Genomic DNA, 18,979 nt, shown 5'->3' on the forward strand with positions numbered 1-18,979 from the left:
GCTGAATTTTCAATCGGAGATGCAAATAAAGAGAGAGCATAGAGCAGGCCCTAACACAGACCCCCTCCAGTAGATATACGACATTATATCAGAAAGCAGACATTATAACATTCGAGCATTTGAAAACAGAAAAAGTGCTTCGCTATAAGACATTCATGTGTAACCATCCAGAATTATCTGCAAAAGGTTGAACCCTGCGATTGGTCTACAGCGTCCACAGAACCACCCCATAAGATATAAGGGTCCTGAAGAAACTTCAATCGTCAATCAGGAGACGGAGACCGGGTGCGGTCCCGCGGCCATCTCAGCGGCTTCGGAGAGTCCCCTCTGTTCCTGGATCTTCCTCCACGATCTCTTCCGGGTGTGGGTAGGAGAGCTTCTGCCCAAGTCCGCTCCATATCCAAGCGACTCCGTCCGACATCTCTTGACTTGCGACGTGGACTGTGCTCTGGACTGCGTTGCTCCTCATGCGGGGGGCGGCTCCTACATAACTCTGCAAGTGCGTCCTCCGCTTCCTTCGCTGTAGTAAATGTCTTGGTCCGACCATTAGCTTGAAACACCCGTAAGATGGCTGGGTATTGCAGGTTAAAGCGCACTTTCGCTTGGAACAGTGCAGTACAGATCTTGATGAAAGAACGACGGCTTTTCGCGACCTCCATAGAATAGTCCTCGAAAAGTAGCACTGAACAGACCCACCTATCATAGTTCATTCTCAGCCGGGGGCGGATAAAGGGGCGGGTAAAACCCCCTCCCCTGACAACTAACACTCCCCAGTTACCGGCATTGGACCCGTAAAAGCGGTCCAATGCCGGCGATCAATGTAATCGGCGGATCTGACAGATCCACCGATTACATCGCTTCTGCAAATAAAGTTTTCAAAACTGTTTCTGGACTTGAAATGAGTCCAGAAACAGTTACTATGGGACCCCCCCCCCCTGTCCCATGCCCCATGTGACCCCCCCCCTCCTGTCCCATGCCCCATGTGACCATCAGGGAACCAATAGAAGAGGTGATTGGTGAGTCTGTTCAGACCCACCAATCACAGTGCGTTTTTCACCCAGGGCGGGTGAAGAATACCGGACACAGGCTCTGATCTCTTAGTAGGTGAAGAGAAGTTGGAGAGATCAGAGCCTGGGTCGTGTTGTGTGCCCCCCACAAAGTGAAAAAAAGAATCAACCGCTAATTTCCCTCTTCCCTGTTCCTAGTGTGTGACCCCACACACCTCCCAGTGTATAAGGGAGATTTTCTTTTTTTCATCAAATTTGTTAGCGTCAATCTGTAGCACTATAGCGTTAGTTGTCAGTTGGCGTCAATCCGTAGCGTCAGTTTGGCAGTTAGTGTCAATCCGTCACTGTTAGTCGCGTCACTTGTCAGCGTCAATCCGTCACTGTTAGTCGCGTCACTTGTCAGTTAGTCAGCGTTCGTGTCAGTTAGTAAGTGGTACTAAGTATTATAAAAAAAACAAAACCCCCAAAAAATTATTTGTGTTTAGTGTTTTCTGTGAAAAAACAAAAAAAAATACTTAGTGTTTCAGCTTTAGTGTTAAAAAATTGAAAAAAATAAAATAAAATATTTGTTATACAACGTAACGTTGTTACAGCTACGTGTGTATAAACTACATATATACACACACACAAATTTATAAAATGGCTGCGAAGCGTTACACCGCTGAAGAGGTGTACGCCATGATCGCATCCGATATGGACTCCGCAAGTGGTGAGGAACCATAGTTCTTTCTCTCGTCCTCCTCCTCCTCCTCTAGTGACAGCGAGGAACCTCCTCGTAGTCACAGGAGGGTTAGTGGCCAAGGTCTATGAAAAAAGAAAAAAAGAAAAAGATCCAGGAATATAGCTAAGCACTCTTGGGTTCAATAAGAATAAAAAATTATTTTATTTTTTGAATCCAGATAATACCGGCAAAGTTAAATTTATACATAAATACACAAGTAACAATTTAAAAAGAGAATTCTCCTGGCCAGGAAAGAGAACATACAATAAACCTTCAGAACATAGGTGATATTGCCTGATGGATATACAGCACGATGTACACGCGTTAAACAATTTTACAAAGAGATTTCAAAATGAGAAACCGCTGGGCTATGTTCACACTTGCGGTTTCCAAACATATATGTAATTTGTATCACAATATTGCCAAAGTACCTATTTGGAATAGCTGGTAATGATATTAATAAAGAGACTTTTTTTATATGCATATAATATGACTTGACTCTCAAAATAGACAAATAGCCTCAAGAATTAGAGGAATGTGGTTATAAGCGTGCTTTTTTCTCTCATCAAGTGGATCAACAAAACCAATTCAAATCTTATGATAATAGGAAGTCTTTTTACAGATCCTAGGGTCAATGTATAGCCCTCAAGCAGTTGGGCTTTGAAGCAAGATATAAGCTTAAATGGATTTTTACCTTCGCCTCCGAAATCCAGTAAGTGCCGGGAAGACCATGCGGGGAGGTAATTGACTCCGGGGTGAGGAATGGCAGGTCTCCTCAAGAGGGAAGTTCACCTGTGTGGCCACACATTTGGTTTCAAAGCATCCACGTCTCCACCATTGCTTCCCTTGGCGCTTTCCTCTATTGATCCATGCAGGCAACAACCACTGTACTCACGGAGGTAGGGGCCCAGCAATGCAGGATCGCACCCTGATATTTCAGGTGAATTGAAGGCACTCCAAGAGGAACGGACCCAGCTGGACAAGATCGCACGCCGGCAGCCAGGTAGATAGAAATTCCAACGTATGTTCCTTTCCACGTGTGATCTTCAACACTGGACAGGTATTCTCTGGGCAGGGTTTGGACGTCACTACCCGCCCCGTTGATTAGAACAGCTGACGCGTTTCATCCCTGAACGGGATTTCTTCAGAGCAGTTTGACAAGTGCTGCCAAACACACTATATTTATAGTGTCCCAAATTCATTCATTGGTTCAATAAAAAACATAATGTTTCACACAAAGATATTATGGATATTATATATTTAAATCTTTCATGAGATGCCGCAATGATATATATCTCTCTCAATTTCAATAGCAGGCATAGATATTTTTATATTCAAACAGACAATTAGAATATCCAGAAAATCATATTCATAAATATATTCAGTATTTATCAAGGGGAGGGCAATCAGTGGTGTGTCTCTACTTGGTCAAAATAAGACCAATAATTGAATTTTGCATAGGAATACAATTACTACCTGAATTTTATTATCAATATTAATTCTTCCGTGAATACGGATAACTACTACTATCTAGACTTTGTAGTGGATTTATGGAGGAACGAATTTTTCTTCAATAAGGGATCCCCCATTATATCATTTTGACACAAGATGAAATCTGTTCAATTCTTTTAATATATATTATATGGGATACATCCAACCATACACCTAAGCATATGAAATACAGATAATACTTCAGGGGAGGCAGGGAAAGAGAACCACTACCTGTTAGGGCATTAGGACCCGGGTCCCCACCACCCCCAAAGCAGAATCGATTTCAATACCATCAATATTAGTTTGATAATTTTACTACTGGATTTCATCATATTTAACATATGCGTATATAAGACTATGGTAAATAATGGGAGCCATCATGAAATTCCAAGGGGGGGCAGGAATGGGGATCCAGTGTCCATAGAACAATAGATCTCCCATTCCCACCACACATAAAGAGCTAGATTCAAATCCCATCACTATAGAAGATTGCAAAAATTGAAAATTATGTTCATTCATTTGGAATTATTTATCCAATTAATTGATCATTCCATATTGAGAATAACATTGCTCATACTCATACCACTGAAAACAGATTATGATTATATGAAAAATATAATATCCACATCAAAGACATATTGGGATTTCACTATCAGGTTTCCAAAGATAAAAACCAGAAAGTATGTATATTAAATCCAAAAGTTTCACAACCAATTTTCCTAGATCATTCTCCAGGGATGACATAATAAAGGTCCCATTCTTTAATGTAATATTCTTTTATCAGAGATTGTTTATATCCAACACTGACTAACTCGAAAATACTGAAAGTTGAGGGAAATATAAAACAGCCTCTTGGCCCCCAACTGTTCAAAGGAACATATTAAATTTAATTTCATTATTTAGTCCCCTGGGATTCAAAGTTCTCAGTGTATATATCCACATAGTTTCCTTTTGGAGGAGTATTCGATTGGGATCACCTCCCCTTCTGTCTTGGAATAGTTGATAAATCCCCATGAATTTTAGGCCAGTTGGTGATTGGGCATGGTATGTTTTAAAATGTGCAGCTAGAGGATTAACCATTTCACCCTTGGTGATATCTCTAATATGTTCGCCGATGCGAACATGTAATTCTCGTTTCGTTTTCCCAATATATTGTTTCCCACATGGGCAAATAATGGAGTAAACGACCATGGTTGAGCGGCAATTGATGAAATTATAGACTTTGAATTCCCTTTTGTGTTCACTATCCAGAAAAGTGTCTGATTTTAAAACGTACTTACAACATTTACAAGAGCCACACATGAACATTCCTTTTGGACGTTTCTGTAGCCATTTCTCATTACTTGGGGTCCTTCTCTTAAACTCAGAACTCACCAACATATTCCTCAAAGTGGGGGCCTTTCTTGGAACCATACTCGGTACATTCCCCACTATTGAGTTAATTCTTTTGTCCAAAGTTAAATGTGGCCAGTTTTTGATCATCAAATTCCGAAGTATGTTCCAATAGGACCCATACCTTGAAATGAATCTGACTCTGTTGTTACTGTTATCTTTTTTACCTCTCTTGAGAATTTCCTCTCTATTCTGCCTAGATGCCCTATTGTATCCTTTCTTGATCATTTTTTTGGGATAACCCCTATCTTCAAAGCGAGATGATAGATCTTGTGCTTCGCTTTTGAAGTCCCTGAAGTCAGTACAGTTGCGGCGAATTCGAAGAAATTCGCTTATCGGGATCCCCTTAATTTGAGAGGGAAAGTGATGGCTACTTGCTGCCAAAAGGGTATTACCTGATGTTGGTTTCCGATATGTAGTCGTTTTTAATTTGTTTCCTTCCCTATGAATATTAAGATCCAAAAAGCTAATGTGATCTTCACTATAAGAAAAGGTCAGAAGGATATTTAATTTATTAGAGTTTAAATCCCCAATAAAACTTTCAAGTAAGTCCAATGGTCCCTTCCAACATAATAGAACATCATCCATGTATCTAAGCCAAGCGGAGGCGCATTTTCTGAAGAGAGGATGAGGGTATACTATAAATTCTTCCCACCAGCCCAAGTGCAAACAGGCATACGATGGTGCACAAGAGGATCCCATGGCTGTTCCACGAATCTGACGATAGAATTTGCCATCAAAAGAGAAGCAGTTATAATTCAAAACGAATTCCAACATTTCAATAATAAATTCATTTTGATGGGCCCAGTCTCCTCCTCTCCTCTCCAGAAAATGCGCGACCGCTTTGAGGCCAACATCATGTGGGATGGAGGTATACAATGACTCCACATCCAATCCCACCAGGATGAAGTCTTCCTCAAGAATCAATTTGTCAATTTTATTTAGAAGATCCCCCGTATCCAATACAAAAGATGGAAGTGTACGGACAAAAGGTTTCAATTTTTCGTCTATGTATTTACCAAGGTGGTCTGTTGGGCCATCACACCCCGAAATGATAGGTCTACCCGGAGGTGTGTTCCTATTTTTGTGCACCTTAGGAAGCACATATATCGTGGGCATACGGGGTTCTCTTACCTCCAAAAATTGAAACTCATTTTTATTAATTAAGCCCTCATCCAATGCAAAAGTCAATTTTCTATTTAAAGTTCCCATTATATTATCAAGTGGGTTATCATTCAAAAGGGAATATGTATCCGTTTCCAATTGTCTTTTAATCTCACCGATTAATCTCTGCCTGACCCTGAAACTGCCGTTCTGCCTGACCCTGGTACTGCCAGCAGTGATTGGTCACCCCCAACCAATTACACACCCCAAATCCCAGAATTTACTGCTACAGCAGGAATTAATGTGCAGACGGAAGGACTGCCTGTAATTGAATATTTCAAAATGTTCTTTACCGACAATTTGATAGAGCTTATGATGGACCAAACAAACATCTACGTCCACCAATTTATAGCCGAACACCCAAACTCATTTTATGCCCAGCCCAATCGTTGGCAACCTACTAATTGTGCAGAAATGCAAAAATATTGGGGGTTAGTTCTCAACATGGGTCTCACTAAAAAGCCCAAAGTGAGATCCTACTGGTCTACGGACATTTTATATCATTGTCCGTTGTACCGCAATACAATGACCAGACTCCGCTTTGAGGCCCTCCAAAAATTTCTGCACTTCAGTGACAACTCCCTATGTCCCCCCCAGGATGACCCCAATTCCGACAGACTGTTTAAAATTAGGCCCCTCTTAAACTTTTTTCCCCAAAAGTTTCCTGAAATCTACACCCCCGACAAAGAGATTTCAGTTGATGAATCCCTGGTGCACTTTAAGGATAGGCTGAAGTTTCGCCAATATTTGCCCAATAAGCGCGCCAGGTACGGGATAGAGGTCTACAAGCTGTGTGAGTCTGAGACTGGATACACATATGCTTTCCGGATCTATGAGGGGAAGGACAGGACAATAAAGCCCCCAAATTGTCCCCCCGTCCTGTCCACAACAGGGAAGGTAGTGTGGGACCTCCTGCACCCACTGTTAGATCAGGGGTACAACTTGTACTTGGACAACTGGTACACAATTGTACCCCTGTTCAAATGTCTAAAAGACAAAAAAACTGTGGCATGTGGGACGGTCCGAAAAAACCAGCGGCACCTTCCCAAGACCCTCATCGGCCAATCCCTGCAAATTGGAGAAATCAGGGCATTGCTGCAGGATGGCATCCTGTGTTTGAAATACCGGGATAAAAAAGATGTATGCATGCTGACATCTATGCATGATGCCAGGTGCACCCCTGTCCCCACACGTGGATTCACAACCTCCACAATGAAGCCTTTGTGCATTCAGGCATATAATAAATTCATGGGGGGGGGGGGGTTGACCTGAATGACCAGGTGTTAAAACCGTATAGTGCCATGCGGAAAAGCTAAATTTGGTACAAAAAATTGGCAGTGTACCTTGTACAGTTGGCACTGTACAATTCATTTCCGTAAAGCTGGCCACCAGGGTACCTACTTGGAGTACCAAGAAAAAATTATTACATTTCTATTGCTTGGAGACGAGGTGGGCGAAACATCTGCTGCTTCAAATAGTTCTTGCCGTATCATTCCTGGGCAGCACTTTCCAAGTGAAGTGCCTGCAACTCCAAAAAAACGGCAGGCACAAAAAAGGTGCCGTGTCTGTGCAAAAATGGGTATTCGTAAGGATACCATATATCTGTGCGACACCTGTCCATTAAAACCCGGACTCTGCATGAAGAACTGCTTCCGATACAGATTTTTTTAAATCCAGGGAGGTGTGGAAGATGCTTCCACACCTCCCTGGATTAAAAAAAATTATACTTTTGAAACCCCCACACCTCCCTTTATCATTCTTTGAGGGGTACAGTTTCCAAAATGGGGTCACTTCACTGTACTCACTTCACTGTACTGGAGCTCTGCAAACGCAACATGGCACCTGAAGACCATTCCAGCAAAATCTGTGCTACAAATTGCGCTCCTTCGTTTCTGAGCCCTGCCGTGGGTCCTAACTGTAGTTTATAATCACATATGGGGCATTACCGTAATCAGAAGAAATTGCTTTACAAATGTTGTGGTGCTTTTTCTCCGTCATTCCTTGTAAAAATTAAAAAATTCTATGTTTTTTCAGAAAAAAAGTAGATTTTCATCTTCACAGTCTATTCCCACTAAATTCTGCAAAAAAACGGTGTGGTCAAAATGCTAACTATACCACTAGAAAAATTCCTTGAGGGGTGTAGTTTCCAAAATGGGGTCACTTTTGGGGGGTTTCCACTGCTTTTGGCACCACAAGATCTCTTCAAACCTGACATGGTGCCTAAAATATAATTTTAAAAAAAGGAGGCCCCAAAATCCACTAGGTGTTCATTTGCTTCTGAGGCCTGTGCTTCAGTCTGTTAGCACACTAGGGCCACATGTGGGATATTTCTAAAAACTGCAGAATCTGGGCAATAAATATTGAGATACGTTTCTCTGGTAAAACCTTCTGTTTTACAGAAAAAAATGTATTACAAATGAATTTCAGCCAAAAAAAAATAATTCTGAAATTTCACCTCTACATTGATTTCATTCCTGTGAAACGCCTAAAGGGTTAAGAGACTTTGAGAATGCTGTTTTGAATACTTTGAGGGGTGCAGTTGTTAAAATGGGGTGATTTATGCTGACTTTCTAATATATAAGGCCCTCAAAGTCACTTCAGAACTGAACTAGTCCCTGAAAAAATAGGCTTTTGTAATTTTCTTGAAAATGTGAGAAATTGCTGCTAAAGTTCTAATCGTTGTAACGTCCTAAAAAATTAAAAGTATGTTCAAAAAATGATGCAAACATAAAGTAGACATATGGGAAATGTTAACTAGTAACTATTTTGTGTGGTATTACTGTCTGTTTTACAAGCAGATACACTTAAATTTAAAAAAATTCGATATTTTCCAAATTTTCTCAGAATTTTGGTGTTTTTCACAAATAAATATTAAATTTGTCGACCAAATTTTTTCACTATCATAAATTACAATATGTCATGAGAAAACAATCTAAGAATCGCTTGGATAGGTAAAAGCATTCCGGAGTTATTACTACATAAAGTGACACATGTCAGATTTGAAAAAATGGGCTGTGTCACAAGGCCAAAACAAAAATAGATATTGGGATGCACTCCTCAATCAATTGGCGTGGTGCTAGTAAGGTAGGGACGAGAATCCCACAATATTGAAAATATATAACCCCAGCACTCACAGAGGTACGCAAAAGATCCAGATGCAAACAAATTTAAGTTTTATTGCAACAAAAGATGGTAAAGTTGAGGTGGAAAGCGACTTGGTAAAGACGTTTCGGCCGAACCTCGGCCTTTGTCACGGTCGCTGTAAGACGATATCACTGGTATGGGTTGTCCGCCGGATATTCCCTGTGTGTTTTACAAGGCCAAAACAGGCTGCGTCCTAAAGGGGTTAAAGGTTGTAAAGAGAACTAAAATGGTAATTTCTTGAATTTGCAGCATCAGGAGGTCATATTTACAGAAATCAAAAGCTCTTTCAATAAAAAAAAAACTTAGCAGGCCAAGTTACATGTTAACATAGGACCCCTTCTTTGATATCACCTTCACAATTCTTGCATCCATTCAGTTTCTGCTTGAATATCTTTGCAGGATGTCAGAATAGCCTCCCAGAGCTTCTGTTTTGATGTGAACTGCCTCCCACCCTCATAGATATTTTGCTTGAGGATGCTCCAAAGGTTCTCAATAGGGTTGAGGTCAGGGGAACATGGGGCCACACCATGAGTTTCTCTCCTTTTATGCCCATAGCAGCCAATGACACAGAAGTATTCTTTGCAGCATGAGATGGTGCATTGTCATGCATGAAGATAATTTTGCTACGGAAGGCACGGTTCTTCTTTTTGTACAACGGAAGAAAGGGGTCAGTCATAAACTCTACGTACTTTGCAGAGGTCATTTTCACACCATCAGGGACCCTAAAGGGGCCTACCAGCTCTCTCCCCATGATTCCAGCCCAAAACATGACTCCGCCACCTCCTTGCTGACGTCGCAGCCTTGTTGGGACATGGTGGCCATTCACCAACCATCCACTACTCCATCCATCTGGACCATCCATGGTTGCACGGCACTCATCAGTAAATAACACGGTTTGAAAATTAGTCTTCATGTATTTCTGAGCCCACTGCAACCGTTTCTGCTTGTGAGCATTGTTTAGGGGTGGCCGAATAATAGCTTTATGCAGACTTGCAAACCTCTGGAGGATCCTACACCTTGAGGTTCGCGGGACTCCAGAGGCACCAGCGGCTTCAAATACCTGTTTGCTGCTTTGCAATGGCATTTTAGCAGCTGCTCTCCTAATCCTATTGATTTTGTCTGGCAGAAACCTTCCTCATTATGCCTTTATCTGAACTAACCCGTCTGTGCTCTGAATAAGCCACAAATCTTTTCACAGTACGATGATCACGCTTACGTTTTCTTGAAATATCCAATGTTTTCACTATTTCACGCTTTTCGGCAGCAGAGAGATCCTTTTTCTTTCCCATATTGCTTGAAACCTATGGCCTGCTTAATAATGTGGAACGTCCTTCTTAAGTAGTTTTCCTTTGATTGGGCACACCTGGCAAACTAATTATCACAGGCGTCTGAGATTGATTACAATGATCCAAAGAGCCCTAAGACACAATACCATCCATGAGTTTAATTGAAAAACTAATAATTAAATGTTTATGACACTTAAATCCAATGTGCATAATAATTTGGAACATGGTGTATATATATATATATATATATATATATATATATATATATAGTTCAAATAGATGCAAGAAACACAGCACTAATCCCACTACTGACAACACATCTTTTACGAGGAAAAATAATCCGTAAATCTTGTGGTTAATATTTCATCTTTTTCTCTTAATCAGCTACAGTTAAGAATTCTTAATCGTGGGTTATCATTTTGTCCCACTAATGTTGTCAACTGGTTTGAATTGGATCTTGATTTGAAGTGCTTTTTTAGAATGTTGAGATTAAAAGCACATTTTTCAGAACAACCAGTGTTTGGTTCTTCTGATATAAATGTACCCCTGTCTAATGAGTATATGTTTGATTTGAAAAGTCTAGATCTTACTATAAAGAGTAAGTTTCAGCCACCCCAAAATTCACATGAGGTTGAGGCATATATTTCATTGGTCGATAAGCACATTCAAGCATTTCGAAATAAGCAAAATAAAAGGGATAACTATTATAGAAACATCACACGGTTGGAACAGATGGCTTTAAATGAATTGATTGATAATACTTGCATCACTGTTAAACCTGCAGATAGGGGGGGGGGGTGCCATTGTTGTGATGGACACGTCCCTTTATCTGCAGGAATTGGAGATGCAATTGAATGACCATGATGTATATACTGAATTATCAGGTGATCCAAAATTCTCCTTTATGAATGAATTGAAATCGCTTGTTGATGAGGCTTTTTTATCTAAAATTATTGATAAGGACCTCTGTGAATTTTTGAAGGTAAGGCATCCGGTTACTCCGGTGCTTTACCTTCTTCCTAAAATTCACAAGGATCCACTTAAACCCCCTGGTCGCCCTATTGTGTCAGGTAGTGATTCGCTATTTGTTCCAGCAGCTATCTTTATTGACAAAATTTTGCGGCAGTTTGCTAAGGGGGCTGACTCCTACATCAAGGATACCACTGATTTTCTCGTCAGGATTGGCTCCCTCAGGGTCCCTGGCCGATCTTTCCTTGCTACCCTTGATGTTGGAAGTCTGTATACCACCATAGATCACTCCCTAGGCATTGAAGCTGCTCTTCAGCACCTGACACGCTTGGATTTTTCAAATAGAAAAATTGAATTTGTTAAAACATTACTTGAGCTTATACTCACTAAAAATAATTTCATGGTTGGTGATAAATTCTACCTTCAAAAAAGGGGTACGGCCATGGGGTCTAATATGGCCCCGACATATGCTAATATTTTCATGTGGCGGATTGAGGAGGATCTTGTCTATGTGTCCCACCACTTCAGAAATGTATTGTGGTGGTGGCGATACATAGACGATGACTTCCTCATCTGGACGATTTCCTAAATGATATGTGTCAGGGGATCAAATTCACCATGATCCATTCTGACTCTTCGGTTGAATTTTTGGATACTAAGATCTATTTACAAGATGGTATTCTAACTACAGATATATTTGGTAAGAAAACCGATAGGAACAGCCTGTTGCACTATAATAGTGGACACCCCAGGGCTATGGTGAGATCATTGCCTTTTAGCCAACTTCTCAGAGTTAGAAGAATTGTTAGTAATGAAGATCAGTTGTCCAAAAGAGTGGACGAGATGTGCAACAAGTTTAAATGTAGGGGATATCCAACTGATATGCTCAATTTATATAAAAGACAGACAATAAAAATGGATAGACAACAACTTTTAGATAAACAGACAGTGGTGCATAAGAAAAATGTTCGTATACCATTTGTCTCAACTTTTTCTACATCAAGCCCAGAAATTGGCAATATTCTGAGAAGAGAATGGCGTCTATTAACTTATTAAGGAATTCCAAGAGCCATCATTATTAGCATACCGTAAAGGTAAAACCATCAGAAATAGGCTAGTAAGGGCAGATATTGGATCTAAAACTAAGATGTCACAGACTGTTCTAGCCCCACCAAAATATGGATACTTTCCGTGCCTGGGATGCAATATGTGTAATCATATGATTGAGGCCCCATGCACACGACCGTGCCCGCAATCCCGGCCCGCGATTGCGGGCACGGCCGGCCGCTGACTGACAGCCGCATTTTCGGGCCGTGCTCCCATACAAAGTATGGGAGCACGGCCCGCAAAATGCGAAAGAACGGACATGTTCCATAATTCCCGGAACATTTCCACGGCACTGACACCCTTCCGTAGTGCTACGGAAAGGTGTCAGTGTTCAATGAAAGTGAATGGCTCCGTTTTTGCGGACCGCAATTGCGGTCCGCAAAAACGGAGGTTTTTTGCTGTCGTGTGCATGGGGCCTGAGGGAGATAGTTTCTGTCATCCACAAACAGGTAAAACTTTTACAATTCAGGGCTTCTATACCTGTAAAACCACCTTTGCAATCTACCTATTGATTTGTCCATGTGGCCTATATTATGTGGGTGAGGCCACTACGGAAGTAACGCTTAGAATGAGGAACCACAAATCTAGTATTAACACTAAGAGACGAGATCTACCAGTCTCTAGACATTTTGTAGACTGTAGACATAATGTATCCCAAATGCGCTTTAAAATTATTGATTCAGTACCCCTAAACAGACGAGGAGGTGATAGAGAGCTGGCCCTCAAACGTAAAGAACTTGAGTGGATTTTTACTCTTGAAACCATGTCCCCAAAGGGACTTAATGTAGAATATACATATTTCCCACATATCTGAAAGTTCATGTATATTTGACATGATCTATTATGAGTCTGATAGATCCATATCCAATCCATTCTTTTGAGTGTAGGTGGGATCTTTTTGACATTGTTTTTAAATCTATATAAATACAGATGTGAATTTTTATCTATATTTATTTTTATATACATATTTTCTCACTTTATACACATTTTTTTTCTATTCACAGATACCAATTTATATGAAGGGATATACATCATGGGGTCAAGTTTTTTAATCAATTTTGTTCAAAGGATTATATACAGATTTTCTTTGATGTAAATAAGAAACTTTCTATGTGTATTATATGCTCTCTGTGGAAATCATATGGAATAAATTATAATCAATATTTGTAACTAGAGATGAGCGAACTTATCAAAAGTTCGGTTCGGCTGGTTCGCCGAATTTCATGAAAAAGTTTGATTCGGACCGAACTAGTTCTGACCGAACCTGTGATGCAAGAAAGCCCCTAAAAATCGTGTATAACACTGTTTAAAAGCCCTAGAAGCTCTGTATAACACGCTTAGGTCACCCATGAGTGTATCCAAGTACTTTTGAGCTGTCTTTAAGGCAAAGTTAGTGTCAAAGTTACGCCAACATGTATGGCTATAGGAAAACGGATGGGACACGGTGATAACTAACAGAAACCACTGCACTTGTGCATGTTGTATGCTTAATGCATTGTTAAAAAAGGTACAAAAATTAACCATTTTTGGCGGCAGATGCCTGCCAGGGTTCATACATATAAGGTGGTAAAAGAAGAAGCAATGGCTTTTGACAAGCCCTCAAAAAATGTACCCTTTAAGGTGGCAGATGCCTGCCGGGGTTCATCCATACATGGATATAAAAGCAACAAGCAATGGCTTTTGACAAGGCCTCCAAAAATGTACCCTTTTTTATTGGCAGATGCCTGCCAGGGTTCATCCATACATGGATGTAATGTAAAATCAACAAGCAATGGCATTTCACAAGCCCTCCAGGCCTGCTTGTAGCAGACGGCAGTGGAGGCTTATTGATGGTAGTAGAGGTAGCCAACGGACAGCAAGGGTGGTGGTGGTAGTAGTAGTAGTAGTAGCAGCACATTAAAAGAGACTGGACAGTCACAGGACAAAGCCCTGTGGTGGGGCAGGCCTCAGGCCTGCTTGTAGCAGACGGCAGTGGAGGTGTATTGGTGGTAGTAGAGGTAGCCAACAGACAGCAAGGGTGGTAGTAGTAGTAGCAGCACATTAAAAGAGACTGGACAGTCACAGGACAAAACCCTGTGGTGGGGCAGGCCTCAGGCCTGCTTGTAGCAGACAGCAGTGGAGGTGAATTGGTGGTAGTAGAGGTAGCCAACGGACAGCAAGGGTGGTAGTAGTAGTAGTAGCAGCAGCACATTAAAAGAGACTGGACAGTCACAGGACAAAGCCCTGTGGTGGGGCAGGCCTCAGGCCTGCTTGTAGCAGACAGCAGTGGAGGTGTATTGTTGGTAGTAGAGGTAGCCAACGGACAGCAAGGGTGGTAGTAGTAGTAGCAGCACATTAAAAGAGACTGGACAGTCACAGGACAAAGCCCTGTGGTGGGGCAGGCCTCAGGCCTGCTTGTAGCAGATGGCAGTGGAGGTGTATTGGTGGTAGTAGAGGTAGCCAACGGACAGCAAGGGTGGTAGTAGTAGTAGCAGCACATTAAAAGACACTGGTCAGTCACAGGACAAAGCCCTGTGGTGGGGCAGGCCTCTGGCCTGCTTGTAGCAGACGGCAGCGGAGGTGTATTGGTGGTAGTAGAGGTAGCCAACGGACAGCAAGGGTGGTAGTAGTAGTAGCAGTACATTAAAAGAGACTGGACAGTCACAGGACAAAGCCCTGTGGTGGGGCAAGCCTCAGGCCTGCTTGTAGCAGACGGCAGTGGAGGTGTATTGGTGGTAGTAGAGGTAGCCAACAGACAGCAAGGGTGGTAGTAGTAGTAGCAGCACATTAAAAGAGACTGGATAGTCACAGGACAAAGCCCTGTGGTGGGGCAGGCCTGCTTGTAGCAGACGGCACTGGGGGTGGATTGGTGGTAGAAGTAGTAGCAGCACCAACAGCGGCACATTAAAAAAAGAGTGGACAGGACAGAATCCCGTAGTAGCAGGCGGCAGTAGCAGGCGGCAGCGGCAGCAGCAGCAGCAATGTCAGATCTAATCAGTGGCATCAGGCACAGGGGTTTTAAAATCCTCACCGATCCACGCTTGATTCATTTTCAGAAACGTGAGATTTTCCAAGCTGTTGGCGGACAATCTTGTTCGCTTAGGGGTGACGAAGCCCCCTGCTGCGCTGAATACCCTCTCTGACGCTACACTGGAGGGTGGACAAGACAGTACACCCATGGCAAACTGGGCCAGTTCTTGCCAATGATCCAATCTGCTGACCCAGAAGTCCATGGGGTCTGGGATCAGCATTTCTGACGGAGAAAGGGCACAGTCCAGGTACGAGTGAACCTGTTTGTTTAGGTGCTGCACCTGGTGATGGTGAACATCCCTTTGGTGACTACGATGTGTGTCAGGTCGGGGTATTGGATGTAAAAATGTTGTCATCATATTTTCCAAACTGAATTGGCTGCTGCTGCTGCTGCCGCTGCTGCCGCCTATTGCAGTGGTAGCTCTGCCAGAGGCGGTGGAACGATGAGACAGTGGGGAGCGGAGAGTGGCCCCCCCGGTCAGACATGCTTGCAGCAGGTGTTTGCCGTTTGAAAGCCGTGACAAGCTGGCTGCATAGCTTCTCTCGATAATAAGCCAATTTTGCCTCCCTCTCGGAAGGCGCAAAAAACTCCCCCATTCTGGCTTTATACCGAGGGTCTAAAAGTGTGGCTATCCAGTACTCATCTCTTTGCTTCATGCTAACAATACGACAGTCAGCGCGCAAGTAACGAAGCATACATATCGCCATCCTGGCCAGCGTTTCAGAGGGCCCGGTTGGTTCCATCTCCGCCCCATACTGCCATGGTTGTCCATCATCAAGGTCGTCGTCAGACTCGTCATCACTAGAGATGAGCGAACCGGGACAACCGAACCCGGTTTCGGTCCGAACTTCCGGAAAAGTTCGGTTCGCAGCGAATCCGAACTTCACCGGGTTCGGCCGAACCCGTTTTGACCGAACGCGGTCAAAAATATTATACAAATCGGCAGCCACTTGTCTCTATCAATCACTGATAGAGAAAAGAGGCTGCTGATTAAAAATAAAATAAAAAGCATTTCATACGTACCTGGTCGTTGTCTTGCAGACGAGTCCCTCTTCTTCCTCCATTCCAACCTTCTTTTCTGACGCGGCAGCCTGTGATTGGCTGCAGAGGCCTCTGCAGCCTGTGATTGGCTGCAGAGGCCTCTGCAGCCCGTGATTGGCTGCAGAGGCCTCTGCAGCCCGTGATTGGCTGCAGCGCTCACATGGGCTGCATCGTCATCAAGGAATGTCGGGCCGGATGTCGCGAGGGACGCGTCACCAAGGCAACGGCCAGGAGACCGGACTGGAGGAAGCAGGGAGTTCCCGGTAAGTATGAACGTCTTTTTTTTTTTTACAGGTACTCTATATTGTGATCGGTAGTCACTGTCCAGGGTGCTGAAACAGTTACTGCCGATCAGTTAACTCTTTCAGCACCCTGAAGAGTGACTATTTACTGACGTCGCCCAGCAACGCTGCCGTAATGACGGGTGCACACATGTAGCCACCCGTCATTATGGGGCCTCATGCACACGACCGTAAAAACACCCGTTATTAAGGGTCGTAATTACGACCCGAAATAGCGCGCTCATAGACTTCTGTTAGCCACGGGTACCTTCCCGTTTTCTCACGGGAAGGTGCCCGTGCCGTTAAAAAGATAGAACATGTTCTATTTTTTTATTTTACGGGTCGTGCTCGTAATTACGACTCGTAATTACGAGCACGGCCGGCCACGGGCAGCCGGCCGCTTTTACGAGCCGTGCTGTCATTATAAGGGTATGTTCACACGACAGCTTCCGTTACAGCTGAAATTACGGGGATGTTTCCGCCTGAAAACATCCCCGTAATTTCAGCCGTTACGGCATGTGCAGGCGCTTGAACGCCGCGTCCATTACGGACGTAATTGGCGCTGCTAATTAGTGCGTGTGAACACAGGGTATGTTCACACGCACTAATTACGGACGTAATTCGGGCGTTTTTGCCCCGAATTACGTCCAAAAATAGCGCCTCGATAGCGCTGACAAACATCTGCCCATTGAAAGCAATGGGCAGACGTTTGTCTGTTCACACGAGACGTATATTTACGCGCCGCTGTCAAATGACGGCGCGTAAATAGACGCCCGCGTCAAAGAAGTGACCTGTCACTTCATTGGCCGTAATTGGAGCCGTTATTCATTGACTCCAATGAATAGCAGCGCCAATTACATCCGTAATGGACGCGGCGTTCATGCGCCTGCACATGCCGTTACGGCTGAAATTACGGGGATGTTTTCAGGCGGAAACATCCCCGTAAGTTCAGCCGTTACGGACGCTGTCGTGTGAACATACCCTAAATTTTATAGCAGCACGGCCCGTAAAATAGAAAATGTTCTATTTTTTTAACGGCACGGGCACCTTCCCGTGAGAAAACGGGAAGGTACCCGTGGGTAACAGAAGTCTATGAGGCTGTTATTGCGGGTCGTAATTACGACCCGCAATAACGGGTGTTTTTACGGTCGTGTGCATAATGGGAGCACGGCTTGGAAAAACGACCGGCTGCCTGTGGCCGGCCGTGCTCCTCTCCTGAAATACTCTGTGCTGCCTTAAACTCTGTGGACAGGTCAGGATCCTGTTTCTTTTAAATGCTGCTAGGGAACCCGCTCGATCCACTATATAAGACTGCGCTACAGTGCAGCATTTAAAAGAAACAGGATCCTGACCTGTCCATAGAGTTTAAAGAGGCTCTGTCACCAGATTTTGCAACCCCTATCTGCTATTGCAGCAGATAGGCGCTGCAATGTAGATTACAGTAACGTTTTTATTTAAAAAAAACGAGCATTTTTGGCCAAGTTATGGCCATTTTTGTATTTATGCAAATGAGGCTTGCAAAAGTACAACTGGGCGTGTTGAAAAGTAAAAGTACAACTGGGTGTGTATTATGTGCGTACATCGGGGCGTGTTTACTACTTTTACTAGCTGGGCGTTCTGATGAGAAGTATCATCCACTTCTCTTCAGAACGCCCAGCTTCTGGCAGTGCAGATCTGTGACGTCACTCACAGGTCCTGCATCGTGTCGGCCACATCGGCACCAGAGGCTACAGTTGATTCTGCAGCAGCATCAGCGTTTGCTGGTAAGTAGCTACATCGATTTACCTGCAAACGCCGATGCTGCTGCAGAATCATCTGTAGCCTCTGGTGCCGATGTGTCCTCGCTCGTCTGACACGATGCAGGACCTGTGAGTGACGTCACAGCGTGATCTCTCGAGAACACGGCTGTGTCTGCACTGCCAGAAGCTGGGCGTTCTGAAGAGAAGTGGATGATACTTCTATACACAACGCCCAGCTAGTAAAAGTAGTAAACACGCCCAGATGTACGCACATAATACACGCCCACTTGGACTTTTACTTTTCAACACGCCCACTTGGACTTTTGCAAGCCTCATTTGCATAAATACGAAAATGGTCATAACTTGGCCAAAAATGCTCGTTTTTTAAAAATAAAAACGTTACTGTAATCTACATTGCAGCGCCTATCTGCTGCAATAGCAGATAGGGCTTGCAAAATCTGGTGACAGAGCCTCTTTAAGGCAGCACAGAGTATTTCAGGAGATAAGCGTGCAGATTCAGTGCTGCTGTGAACTCTGCTCTTACCATTACGTAGCTCTCAGTCTGTTACCTCTCCTCCACTACTGTCCTCAATAACACCTTCATGATTGGCAAGTCACCACGTAACG

Source organism: Rhinoderma darwinii, chromosome 9 (genome assembly GCF_050947455.1).
Source record: "Rhinoderma darwinii isolate aRhiDar2 chromosome 9, aRhiDar2.hap1, whole genome shotgun sequence".
NCBI classification, from domain to species: domain Eukaryota; kingdom Metazoa; phylum Chordata; class Amphibia; order Anura; family Rhinodermatidae; genus Rhinoderma; species Rhinoderma darwinii.